The sequence below is a fragment of the Cebus imitator genome, unplaced genomic scaffold (genome assembly GCF_001604975.1).
Source record: "Cebus imitator isolate Cc_AM_T3 unplaced genomic scaffold, Cebus_imitator-1.0 Scaffold744, whole genome shotgun sequence".
Taxonomy (NCBI): Eukaryota; Metazoa; Chordata; class Mammalia; order Primates; family Cebidae; genus Cebus; species Cebus imitator.
The window spans coordinates 284,324-295,169 of record NW_016108059.1 but is presented as its reverse complement, the minus strand read 5'-3'; the positions used below and the strand labels follow the sequence as shown (position 1 = coordinate 295,169).

The 10,846-nt window shown below is 39.2% G+C and overlaps 1 protein-coding gene across 8 annotated transcripts in view; it reads left to right on the top strand.

Moving 5' to 3' along the window:
• The first annotated feature begins 1,110 nt into the window (after positions 1-1,110).
• The window catches only part of CSNK1G3 (casein kinase 1 gamma 3), a 105,226-nt gene continuing 95,490 nt past the window's right edge, over positions 1,111-10,846 (top strand). For all 8 annotated transcript variants that reach the window (XM_017519436.2, XM_017519434.2, XM_017519432.2 and 5 more), the window contains exon 1: positions 1,111-1,713. The gene's annotated coding sequence lies outside the window, so the exon portion shown is untranslated. The remainder of the gene's footprint in view (positions 1,714-10,846) is intronic.

Below are 10,846 nucleotides of genomic sequence, written 5' to 3'. Positions count from 1 at the left end.
TGTGGTAAGCATGAAACAGAGCTCTTATCACTCCCCTTCTAAGACTGGTGATGCTAGTCACTTCTTAACTTCCCAGTTTGAGGAAGAAAGTGAGAAGAGAGATTTTAAAAAAAAAGGCACTATTGTATTACAAACCAAAATCAAACACAGATTTCCATACTAACTACCTTTCCGAAGGTAACACATTAGCTACACCATCAATCTAGCAAAGTAGGGAGGAAAATGAGCAAGGAGTGCATTTATTTCATTAGAGTCTTTTCATTTGGAGAAGCAGACAGACAAAAAGAGAGATGTCTCAAGTTTCTTGATACAGTCAAGAATATAAATGTGTTTGATAAAATGAACATTTAAAAAACATGGCACCAGGCTATGATTCTTCTTCCTGCACACCTTAATGCCTAACTCCTGAAAGGACTTGAGACATAAGAATAACAATTAAAAAAATTATACTTTCAGAGTCCTCTACAATGCCTCGTGGTGGATCAATTTCCATAGAAGTCTACCAAAATGACTTATCTCCATCCCAGGGAACCAACTGCAAGAGAAATAATGAAAGAAATGCAATCTTCTAATCTCTCTATGCAGGCAGAGTAGGCTTAAGTGCGAGTCAGAAAACACCGATTCCAGTTTGTGCGCTACAACTTGATGACTTGGGTGATGTTTAGCTTCTCAGAACCTTGGGAGGTGACTTTGAAAAACAGATAATACCACACTATACTGTTCAGAGGATTACCTCAGCTTACAAACAGCAAATGAGATGCAAATGTGAGCCATAATTCGTATTTCTAAGCAGTTGAGCTGTTGGAGCCCTGATACAGCATTGTGGTTACATAGAAGTGGAGGAAATGTCAACCCAGTGATGTCATACTCCTAGGCCGGGCCCTAAGATTTTTTGGAACCTGGAGGGCTGCACTGAGCACAACAGGGAAAGCCTCAGCACCCTGACTTGGCACAATGGCACCCTTAAGGCTTTTCGCTCACTCAATTCTTAATAGCTCTCTGAAAACAAGGGGGTGTTTCTTCCAGTTCTAAGCGTAGACTTTGCTATGCCTCTCCGCCCACTGCCTCATCTAGAGAAACACTCGTATCCACAATTGCTCCTCGCTTTCCCTCACGCACGACTCCAGAGACGCGGAGAGAGGCGTGGCTTAGGCTTTATATACCTTGCCAGCCAATGACCGCACCGTCTCCTTTCCGGTCAGCGATCCGACCAATCCGAGAAGGCTGGTGCAATCTTCGGCTCTACTCGGCTTTTTTCGCTGATGCGGGTAGCTGGGGGGCTGCCGCTGCTAGAGAGACGCTTTCCTTTTTAATTTTTTTTTCCATGTGTTCACTTCCGGGTCCGGCGTCGATCCGGATGCCCGAGGCAGAAGGATGTTTGACCTCCGGATAAGCGAGGCGCCGCTGTGCATTCATTCCCGGCTGCATCGGTGGCGACAGCAGAGGCTCGGGCGGCGACTCTCCGGCCAGCGGCGGCGGTAGGAGGCACCGGCGGTAGTGTAGGGACCGAATCCGAGCCGCGCTGCGTTACCTCCCTCTCTCGCTCCTTCCCCCCAACCTCGCTTGCTCGCTCCTTGCGTGGTTCTCTTTCCTCCTCCGGCCGCCGGCGGGTGTGATGTGCCGCCGCCGCTTCCCCAGCCAGCGCTGACTGACGGACTGGGGGCGCCGCCCGCGCCCAGGACCGACCCAGCTGCTTGCGGCCGCGGCTCTGAGGTAAAGCCCCCTGCGCGTCGGTGCTCCGCCGCCAGCCCCGGCCCGCGGCAGCCTCGGCACTACCGCGGCACCCTCCCTCCCGGGTGGGGCTGGGGTCCCTTGCGGGGTGGGGTGGGGTGGGGTGCGGCGAGGGCGGCGCCGCAGGGCGGGTGTCGGGGGAGGGGTGGGCGAGGACCCGGGTGGGCGAGGACCCGGGCGGGCGGCTCGGAGGCGTGGGCCGGAGGGGGCCGCGGTCGGAGGCTGAGAGTGCGGAGGGCTGGGGGCAGCGGGGCCCGCGGGTGGCGGGCCGGGCTGGGTGCAAAAGTTGCCTGAGTGGTGCGGCGCGAGTGGGGAGGCGAGGGAGGTGGGCCAGCTGGGCCGGCGGGGGCTTCCTCAGGAGGGATTGGGAGGTGGGAAGTGTCGCCCACGGAGCTCCTTGACTGTATGGAGACAATTACCTTCGGGGTAGGGGGTTCGGGGAGGAAGGAGGCAAGGATCGGCTGGGAGGAGGCGACGGGGCCAGCCTTCAGTTCAGGGATAAACTTCCCTTTGGAGTGTTTGTTTTAAGGGTTTGGGTGGTGGGGGACACAGGTATTTACCTGTTTCTTAGAGCTTTGACTCGGTTCAAAACTTAACCAAGACATTAGTCAAAGGTAACAAAATTACTCTGATGGTTACTCTCATGGTGCCGGTGTGTTTGTTTATCCCACATGCAGGGGAAGTGACACTGAGAAGCGTCAGGTCTCTTGGTCCACAGCCTCTACACTTCCTTTCAGCAGGATGAGGAGGGAGATGTGGGGCGGGGGTAGTTAGGCCTGTGTCGTGGTCATTCTCCTTCTCCCACTTCATGTTTTAGGGAGGGAAAGTTCAAGTGGGGGAAAGAGAGTGCCTGTGTGTGGGAGATAGCTACTGTTGATATACTGTGTGAATTAGTTTTCAGTCTTTTGTGTAAAGTATCCAGGCTGGTCAGTGGCCCCTTTAAACCTTCTGTTAGAACATCTACTTTAGAGAATTAAAAACGTACTTATTGTTAATGATTTAAGAAAATAAGTCGTTATTTATTTTACTTTTTGCAATTACTTCTGATTCAAATGACGTTTGCCCACAGTTATAAAAGATGGTGAACTACATCTAAGATGAGATATAACATTAAAACTATATACTTTTAAAAGATCTGTGTGTTTCTTTGAAGAATATTGGCTTTCCCCGTAAATTTGGAAGAAAAATATTACAGAAATTATGAGAATAATGTGGAATTAGAAAGATGTAAAACTAGTTTAAGAAAATATTTTTCACCAAAAAAATCAGATCTGGTTTGTGACGTTGTTAATAGCTTTCTTTTTTACTTTTTTTTTTTTTTTTTGAGATGTACTTAGTGTATTTTATAATTATTTACAAACTTTGCTCCAGTTGTATCTTAAGATAAATTATCTTATTTTGTATACATTCACCTTTATATTTGCACAAAAGATAAAAATTACATTTATGGACATTGGATGAAAGATGTCATCAAATACATTGTATGACTTTGACATACATTTTTAGCAGAATGTACAGACACTTCTGCTTTATGTTACCTTGCATTTCTGAATATGCATTAGGTAGAAGTAGTTATTAGAATGGGGGTCAGAAAGGTTAATTTTAATGTTGATATGAATGACTTTTTTTGGGGATCTTGAGAAACGATGATCTTTACTGATAATTTATTGTAGTCATCTACCCCCTTCTGCCATTCATCAGTTTAAACATTAATGCGTTGTGTAATTATTGACATTTTCACCATTAGATTTGCAAGCATTTACAGTATATTAACAAAATCTTCAATACATGAAAGACATTTATTACTTCCTTGAAAATAAAGGAGTGGGTTTTGTGGAATCAAGGAATAGTTTAATTCAACTAGGGCCTTTGCTCTGTGTAAGGATGAAACAGTGAGTACAATATGAAGATGAATGAGACTCAGCACTACTTCAAGGAAGAAGCAGACATACACAGAAGTAATTCAGAGATTCCTGTGTGTTTTATTGGAGGTGCATTGGAAGCATGGGGTGTGTATGTGAGTTACTAATTTTTGACTGGGAAATTTTGAATGAATGTAGAGCTGGTAACACTCCATCTGGACCCTAACATATTTTAATGGGCAAAATGGGGGGTGTGGGGGTGGTGGTGGGAGTAGTTTTCTCGGTAAAGGGAACAGCCTGAACAAAGGCATGAGATTGTGTTATAGGACTTGTTGAACTGGAGATAAGGCTGTTGTGCCAGGAGGTCTTTGTGGGAGAAGCTATGAAAGTAGGTGGAGATCAGGCCATGAGAATGCCTTGTATTTAAAGATGAGTCAGTTTGAGGCATGAGGTCCAAACGTACAGATCCCATGCCTGACAGTAGGCAGGCAAATAAGGATAGTAAGTTTAAGGAAACAAATTATAACAAAATAGTTAATTTGCTATCATTGGCACTACTAAAGGAAAGCAGAAAAGTATATAATCCAAAACAGTCTATACATGGTTTTGTTATATTTCTTTATTTGCATTTGAATATGGGTGTGTCTGGTAATCTAGTAATTGATTTTGCATGAAATCAATCCAGACTCTAAAAATGTGACTCAGGAAGAAATGAGAAGCTCTCCATTTACCTCTCTGCGTCTCCTGTGATCCATCCTGTAATTCACTCCATGCTCAGAGTAGACTTATTCTGATATAGTTTATTGGTTCAGGTATTTTTTGGAATGGGACAAGCAGTTGTTTTATTCCAAAGGGCTTCCCAAAAGGATGTATCAAACTAAATAGAAGGAATGCTGAAGTATTAAATAAGAAAACAATATATCGGTCATTGAATAGTTCTATTATCAATAGTGAGATTTGCTGTGGATGAAATGTAAAGAATGTATGTTTTCACAGAAAGTGGTTTTAATGAAGTAATAATGAAAGAATCTGTACACAGAGAAAATTGGCAATAACAGAGGGCTGATAAGATGAGAAACTTCACAGTTCCAGATAAATGTATGTGAGGTTTTTAAGTCATCTTAAATATTAGATGACCCTAAAACAATGTAATCCCACACTTAATCGTTGTCAAAGGAGTGCTTGGAATTAAGTATCAGTTTATAAGTGTGTGTAAAATCATGTTACAGGGAAAATTGTTTGAAGTTTTCTTTTCTTCTAATTATTCCCTTCTTAGCTTCTCTAATTATTCCCCTCTTAGTATTCAAAAAGGACTTATAACTGAATTCATGTTCCCTTCAACCTCCCAGTAACAACAATACCTCTTATAATTAAGTGCCTACTTTGTATAGAGGCCATAAATGATACTATTAAGACAACTCTATGAGTTAGGTGGTGTAACCTCCATTTTTGAGAGCAGGAAACAGTCTTCTAGAGTTTAAGTAACCCATTGAAGATGCATCTTGGAAGTAGCAGAGTGCATATTTGAATCTTTTTTTTTTTTTTTTTTTTTCTGGCTTCAAAGTCTTAAGCCACCAATGATCTATTTTTTTCTAATCTTCCATCTTCATCCTTTTTTTGGCCTTTTCTCAAGCATTTGACAATTAGTGCTATTAATTAATAGAATGTGTGTGAGTGTTGGTTCTTTATGATGTGGGATTTTGTAGGTGCAGACAGTATGGTTTTGGTAACTTAAGGTGCCTCAGAGCATCACCTTTTGCAACCATATTTGGATTCTTAATAGAAATCAAGTGTGCTTTATCTATTAATGTGAAATGATTTTCAAGCATGTCTGAACTGCTCAGGAAATATGGAATGAGGCATAAATGTAGAAATATGTAACTTTTAGCGACATAGTAGAGGCTGCTGTTGACATTTTTTGTTTCTTTTTTTTAAGCTCTCTCTGAAAGCTGAGATTTAGCAACTATAAATGTTTGGACTTTCCTTCTATTATGAAACCTAAAGAAAGTGTGTATTGATTTGTTCTTAGACCATAGTGATTGGTTATATTCTCTCCTACCATACTTCGTGCTTATCATCCTAGTTATAGGAAATAATTCTTAACAATGAATTGAGGTGTTTATGTATTGGAGAGATAAGATGTACTTTTTTGGTTATAGTTATAATTTATCTAAAAATTTATGGGTAAGTTATGTCCACATGGCTAAATCATGTCCACATTTTTTATAACTTTCAATAGAATGAGATACAATCTCATGATACTCTTTTTCTTAAATACAAAGTTTTTTTTCTCAAGAGTAGTAATGTGAGGTTGAAGCTGTATTCAAATTTATTACATTTATTTAGATGACTTTGTGTTACCTGGGAGTACTTTCTTTAGCTGATAGCTACATTTGGAAAACAAGGGAAGAGAGTTACCCTGTTACTCTGCTATTATGTTCTTCATCAAAATGGAGGAAATTCATATAAAGTGCCAAGGGCTGTGTGATGCCTGCCACATAGTAGGCACTGTGTAAATCTTCTGTCCTTCATTTCAGAAGTTGCTGATTGAATTTTAGAGGGTTGATTGGTGGAGACAAGCAAAGACTCTTGGGAGCACCCTATTACAGGAGAATCTCTCTTAACTGACCTCTGCTTAACCCACTCATGAGATTAAATGTTGGTCATCATTCTCTCTGTAGAATTTGCTGACTGATGCTAATGCTACACTGAGTGACAGTAGACGACTATTTAGTTTGATCTTGAAATTTTATTCCCTCCAGTTACTCTGTACTTACCAAGAAACATTTGTGTTTGTACTCAACACACTGTTATGGCACTTGATGTTGTAATCACATAATTTAATGAATTATTATTCAGTGAACTCTGAAGATGAAAAGGTGTTTATATGAGGACCAATTGGCTGCTTCAAGATTGAGTAGCCAAAATGAATTATAGTTGAAATAGATGAGGGTGAAATATTCTAAAATGATTAAGAAAAAAAAACAAGCTAATAATCTAAAAAAAATCTGCAATAAGTTTGTTTTTCACAAGTTTGTAAAATGTCTTTCTGTGTTTAAGAAACAGAAACTGGAAATCACAGGTGTTATTTTATGGGGGTGGTTTTTGCAAGAAAAATGAAATAGAACTTTCATTGATAGACCCACACTCGAAGAAGTGGCCTTGGCTCCATGCTATAAGATTGTCTTGTGAATGCACATTTTTGTTTTAGTTGTAGTAAAATGTATAGAGTTTGTAGATGTTGAGAAACGATTTCCTTTTTAGGCTAACTTAAGAACCGTTGATTAATTATAATATATTAAAGAAGTTGTCTGCTTCTAAAATATAATCTTTCCTAGTTTACTGCCTATAGATTTATTTAATAGCATCCTTTTTAAGAGAAAAAAGATTCTGATATTCCCAGAGGTTCATTTCTCAGAGTGAATTGTTTAATTATCTAGTCAGGTGATCAATCTATGGTTCTCACATATTTCCCGATAAGGTCCCTAACGTGATTTCATAAGCTACCTTTCAGCTTTTATGTACTGTCAGGGTTGAAGGGGTAAGCCTTTTTGTAGTTCCAACATCTCCTCAATCCAAGTAGGAATGCTGGGATAGAGGAATCCCTACTGCTGGGGTAGAGGAGATTGTTCTTTAGAAGAGGAAATTTGACATCCTTGATATATACCGGGAGCACTTGAACCTCCTGTCTCGCCTAGCTCAGTCCAAGTGGAAGGGAGAACTCAGCACAGTCCAAGTGGAAGGGAGAACTTTCAGTTGAAGGTAGAGGAAGTCCAGATTGGAGAAGGAGAGGTATATGTGGTGCTGTTTATTTTGGTGTAACTACATTGCTTGCTGAATTACAGTAGATGCTGAAATGGCACATTGAAGTATTAAGGTGTAGGGTGGGTGGCTCCAAGCTAGTACTTCAGAGCTCTGGTCTGCCTCTTCGTGATTTTCTTGGCTCTGCATCCTTTGTGTGTTGGAGTCATCCTAAGGCCAGCTGCAAGAGCAAATCTAGACATGCATTGGCCAGAGGAAGGAGTGGACCTCTCTCTCTCTGTTTCTGTCTCTGTCTCTGGAAAAGCAAATAAATCTTTTGCATAAGCCTACCAGCATACTTTTCTCTTCACATGTTATTGGCCAGAATTAGGTCACATGTACTTCCTAACTAGTTACCACGAGGGAAGTAAGGCTATCATGGTTGGTTTCTACTAATCAGGAGATACCTTCTGCAATTGGTGTTCGAATCACATTTTCTGAGTTAGATGAGGAAGGATATTTTTAAAAAATTGTGGGAAGGAAGAATTTGGAGGATGTTGGATATTAGAGAGATGATCAGTAGTGGCCACTATATCTACCTGTTTTGAGAATGAAAATAAATAATGTGTATGAATGCACTTTGAACTTTAAAGTATAGTACAAATGTAATGGATGAAAGATTCGAAAGCTGCTTCTGTGTTGCCCTCTTAAATACGGTCAGTTCTGAACTTTTTTTTTCTTTATTATTATTTTTAGACAGAGACTCCGTTGCCCAGGCTGGAGTGCAGTGGTGCAATCTCAGCTCACTGGAACCTTTAATTCCCAGGTTCAAGTGATTCTTGTGCTTCAGCTTCCTGAGTAGCTAGGATTACAGGTGCATGCCACTATACCCAGCTAATTTTTTTTACTTTTAGTGAAGATGGGGTTTCACCATGCTGGCTAGGCTGGCCTCAAACTCCTGTCTGCAAGTGATCTGCCTTGGCCTCCCAAAGTGCTGGGATTACAGGCATGAGCCACCATGCCTGGCAAGTTACTTTTTTTTTTTTTTTTTTCTTTGGAGATAAGGGTTTTACTCTTGTCGCCCAGGCTGGAGTGCAATGGCATGATCTTGGCTCATTGCAACCTCTGCCTCTCAAGTTCAGCTGATTCTCCTGCCTCAGCCTCCTGAATAGTTGGGATTATGAGCACTCGCCACCTCACCCAGCTAATTTTTGTATTTTAGTAGAGACAGGGATTTGCCATGTTGGCTAGGCTAGTCTCGAACTCCTGACCTTAGGTGATCTGCCCACCTCGGACTCCCAAAGTTGTGGATTATAGGCATGAGCCACTGTGTCTGGCCGAGTCTGAATATTTTGTGAGCTAAAAACACTACTTTATTTTTTTATTGGCTAACTTCGAGTCAATAAAATAGGTGATCTAAGTTAAAAGATTATAATTTTTTTTCCATGAAGCTCATAAAGCTATCTAATTTTAAATTAAAAATTTGTTTCTATAAACTTGTTTAAATTTTTTTCTGCATTGTTGCCTTCCTTCCTCACCATGAAGTTGCCTATACCTTTGATTTCATCAATTACTTTGCTTCTCATATCTAGGGGAGAATAAGTACATTGAGAAAATGGGAGTTTGTTGGTCAGAAGGTTTTATTTTGAATCCTGGAATCTCAGTGAAATAGGACGAAAGGATGGTTTTCACATATTTTGAGAGCAGCAAAGATGGTAGGGGGATGGGGAGGAAGGGAAGAACCATAGAATTTTATAATTAAAATGATTCATAGGAAGATTGAAATGCTTAAGTCACACACCTGATTAGTAGAACTCTCATATCCTAATTACTAGTGTAGTGCTCTTTCTGAATAAGAATTAGGAGGCCATAATAATCTTGTCTACTTTGCAGGACCATGGGCTACCACTGTAAATCAGTCAGCTAATCACCTTTAGTACAGATATGTGTGTTCTTAGGCTTTGGACAAAGTGTAGACAGAGGTTTTTAAAATAAGCAAACTGACAGTTTTTCAACTTACCTCAAGCAGTCAACAGTAATGACAATACCACATAGACAGACAGACAGATACACACACACACACACACACACACACACACACGCACACACACACACACACGCACACACACGCACACACGCAATAATCTTAAACCTAGCTTGCTTAAATGAAAATGCAGAAGCAGACTCAGTGAGTGTTTGGGACAATGTATTATTTTATTTTCAAGAAAATGATGTTAAACATTTCTTTACCTTCAATATATGTAAATGAAAGGAATATATATATATATGTGCATATATACAATACATGTATTCATAGATACATATATGCGTAGGTTTTAAGTATATGGAGTAAATCCATCCATTTTCTGTTTTTTTTTTGGTTTGTTTTTAATCCGTCTATTTGCTGAAAGTATTTATGTTAATGACAGTTGTTTATAAATGGTGAGATTTAGGATGATTTTTGTTTTTATGCTGCATATAATTCTCTGTAGTGTTTGGGTTTTCAGCTATTACTGTGCATTATTTCTACCATTAGAAAAAAACGGTAATTTTTTTTTTTTTTTTGAGGAGAGTAGAATCTTGGGGTGGGAGGTGTTTTCTACCAGCTTAGATTTTAATACATAACTTTGCATTCTTTGTATATTACCTTAAATAAAGTGTACCTCAAATGTATTGACACTTTGTGTTTTTCTTTATGTTTAAAATTGGATTTATTAAAATTATTTATCTTAAAGTTTTAAGTTGAAATTGGCCATATATCTTTTGGTACATATTATAAAATTAGTGAAATTCTGAATATTCTGAAATTACTGTGTTTATTTTTTAAATTTGTTTGGTTTGACTTCAGGTGGGATACTGAAGTCATAGGCAGTGTATTAGACTGTGACTTTAAATTAGAGTTAAAATTATATTCAGCATTTCCTTTAGTAAACAGGGAAGTGAAAATGTTTTTTTTTCTTTATACCCAGTCTGTGTCATGTTTATTTTCTATTTCTGTGAAATACTTATTTTATATTCTCACGATGAATGCTTTCAAGTGACAGGCAAATATATTAAGTAATATCATCAGCACAGAAGAGAGAAAATCCATGATATTCTATAAGTCTTAGGGTGTGCAAATTTATTACTACAGGACCTTTTAATAAAATTCTAATTTGGACTATAAAAATAGTCTAGTATTATTTTGGAGATGAAACTAGTAGGTATCAGTTATAGATGACACTGAAAAAAAGTATTTATAGATGCATATTTTTAATAAAACATTATTTTCTTTTCTACATTTGTTTTAGGGAATTTGACAGCAGTCTGACTCTCCCCACTCCAAAAATGTAAATCTTTAAATCTTAAAGATGTGGAATCTTGTGATGTCAGTTTTCATTTAAAAAATGGATAGTTACTGAATATTTTTCCTGTCATATGAGGATCAGGATATATTGTAGCTAATGTGTCTTTATATAATTGAGATTCTGGTAATGTTTGTAGTTAATAACGTATCAATATATAATCAGCTC